The sequence below is a fragment of the Pinus tabuliformis genome, chromosome 8 (assembly GCF_031772625.1).
Source record: "Pinus tabuliformis cultivar Carrire ecotype Pingquan chromosome 8, CPIR1, whole genome shotgun sequence".
NCBI classification, from domain to species: Eukaryota; Viridiplantae; Streptophyta; class Pinopsida; order Pinales; family Pinaceae; genus Pinus; species Pinus tabuliformis.
The window spans coordinates 1,257,519,324-1,257,522,442 of record NC_142294.1 but is presented as its reverse complement, the minus strand read 5'-3'; the positions used below and the strand labels follow the sequence as shown (position 1 = coordinate 1,257,522,442).

Genomic DNA, 3,119 nt, shown 5'->3' with positions numbered 1-3,119 from the left:
TTCCATGATTCACATAGGAAAATCTAGGTAGATCAACCCCGAAGAGAATCTCGTCTCCAGACTAAAGGCCTAACCCCAAGGGTGTCAAGGAGAATTGAGCCTGTGACCTCCCAACTGGTGAGGCACTTAACAATAGGGAATCAACTAGTTGATATAACCCTTCGGGCTTAAAATTTGGACCATTTCTCGATTTGTGCGTGTTGAACTAACCCTTGGGGCTTAAAATTTGGACCATTTCTCGATTTGTGCATGTCATCCTTGCGCAGGGTCCATGCAATCTTCTCTTTATCATTCCAATTTTATTAGATGTCTATCAAAAGACTAAAAATATATCATATGTGAATGATAATATTATATAAATATCAAGGATTATACTTAAGTCAAATAATTTGTTTTTCTTCATTAAGAAAGATTCGATTCTAAGTTGGTGTTTTATACTTTTATGAAAACCATTAAATTGAAACTTAAACTATAAAATTAAAATTTCTCACTTTGTTAACCATAAAATTTTGTTCTCAAAAAAATATTTGTCATATAAGTGAAGAAGAAGATTTCATCAAATCTGTAAATTAAGTTACACCTAAATCTACTATTACAAATGAAATAAATTATAAAAAACAATATTAAATATATTAAAAAAACATTAATATGATTTTTTAAATAACATATAGATGCATTTGTATTTCTTAAAAATATAAAAAAGAGTGAAAAGGAAAAAAAACATTATCATATTCCTATTTATCCCCTGAGATAATCCATCAATACCTTGAATACTATTCACATCCTCTTGTAACTCATTTATATTGAAGATAGTAGCTTTTGTAACTCATTTATATTGGATAATGAATGCACACATAATGAGCACTTTATTTGTATATTTACAACCACCCAAAAGTAGATTCCATAGTTGATTTGTGCAATAATCCCTTGTTTATTTGAATGAATAAAGATGCAAAATACAAAAATCTACTAAGAAGAGTAATCACCAACAAAATATAAGATTTTTATTTGAAATCACAAAATTATATCATTAGATCGCTGGAGATGCATTACCAATAGTCGTGTTAGGTCTTCCATAAACCAGAGTACATACAATTTTAGGGTCATTCGGTAGAGAGAATAGATAACCTAAACACACAAATTCGTGATTAATATTTATCACAATTCCTGCACCATGCAAAAAAAAAAAATGGCCTTATAATAGCCATTAATGAGAAAAATTTCAAGCTTCATCCCTCACAAATTGATGCCAATAATGCGACTTTTTCTCTTTGATTTCTTTAGCTGTGTATGAGCTATTATGTTGTGTTGGACATGACAACGTAATTATATGTTAGGCATCATGGAGGATTTGTGCCAAAATCGAAGATGACACTGGCCACTTCCGTTGAACCAAAGCTCAGCCCGCGGAGTTGGCTACTTATTTTCATCCATTCATTCATTAAATAAAAGCAATCAACTCTAATCCACACTGTTGAGATTTTCTATCTTAAATAAAATAGGCAAAAATCTCAGTGTGTGACAACAATAGGGATTTGTTGCTAGATTAGCTCCAGGTTGTTGGGAGAGAGTTAATGCATCCTAAATTTGATGTGAGAGGATTTATGAGGCAGTTGGATTCTCCTTGCTATAAAATAGGTATCCATACGGATGGTTTGGGTGTGGTGAGAGTTTGTGAGGAATTGATTTATGTAATCTCCTGTTTGATTAATAAAGATTGCTGATGCCTATGTTTGGTGGACGTAGCCCAGAATGGTTGGGTGAACCACGTTAAATCTTGTGTCTCTTTTATGATGTGTATCTGCTATTGTTTGTCTTTGGTTTAGCTGTATGCTCCAACAATTGGTATCAGAGCAATGTTGGAGGCATTGCACAGCAGAGGTGGTTGTTTTTTAGCAGTCCCGGAATGGTGATGCGTAGAAGTGCTGGCGCATTGAATGGTGCGCACTGCTGTCCAACAGAACTGCTACGTGGAGAGCATGGTTGAGCGGGCATGTTTCACGTATTACGCTAGTAAACATTGCTGCGTGGAGCCTGCGTGGATATGTTATAAACCTGCGTGGAGGTGGATCGCTGCTGGTGGATCGTGCGTATGAACCATTGAATGTTGCGTATAAACCATTGAATGCTGTATATGAGCCTGCATGGAGGTATTACCAGCATCTGCATGGAGGTATTACCAGCGTACTAACCAGAGAAGCTGACTGGATTCTCTGCGTGGTGAAGTCAGAGAAGTACCGTCAACCAATTTTTTTTCCAAATTCGTCATACAATTATCGAATGGCTTCAATGTTGGTAATACAGTTTTGTCCTCGTTTTGCAAAAATATTTACATTTACTGTGCCGGAGAGTTAGCGCATCGATCGAGAAGAAAACAACTTCCATGCATATTCTGGATTGGTGAACAGGTTGGGATTTGGCGTCAACATCTCGATGCGGGGAGGAGTCAAATCGTTTAACCTTTCAACCTAATCAGGCTTTAGATTCAGTTTTTGGGTAAGTAATTGCACTCTAAATCTCGGCCATGTATTCATGTTGAAGTGCATCTACTGCGCTGATCCTTTTTCGAGGATTAAATACAATAAATCTCTTTACCAAATCCACGACGTGTTTGTCTACTGCGCACCATTTTTCTGCTGCTGCGGATACGTGTAATGCCAGAACACGCAGGAAAAACAAATTGGTGAGTGCGTTTTGTCTTTTGTTATAAGTTTTCTACTTGGCGCGGGTTATTCCATAACACTCGCGCAAAAATACTGAAATGGCACGGATCTTTTTTCAATTAAGAGCGCCAATGCGCCAATTTTCTTATCAGAGCATATTTTACAGGTATACACGCACCATTTTGTCAACACTTAGAGCGATTTTTAAATGGCACGGTTCTTGTGTTCATCAGCAAGCGCCAATTTTTATTTACATTGTTTTTAAATTAAAATCTAAAATACAAACAGCAAAGGCAATTGTACAATAAGGCATAGGCAGTGTGTTATTTATTAACTTCTTTGAAATTGAAGATTCTTTGTTTTAGACGAGATGGTGAAAACTCAGAGTGCCCGATTTGAAATCGAGAAATTTAATGGCAAAAATAATTTCGAGATCTGGAAGGTAAAGATGCATGA

General features: G+C 35.9%; 1 non-coding gene across 1 annotated transcript; it reads right to left on the bottom strand.

The window, feature by feature from the left end:
• Positions 1–220: 220 nt before the first annotated feature.
• LOC149239953 (U6 spliceosomal RNA) lies at positions 221–322 on the bottom strand. Its single transcript, XR_016246786.1, has one exon. It is a non-coding gene; the product is annotated as a U6 spliceosomal RNA (small nuclear RNA).
• Between the last annotated feature and the right edge of the window lie 2,797 nt (positions 323–3,119).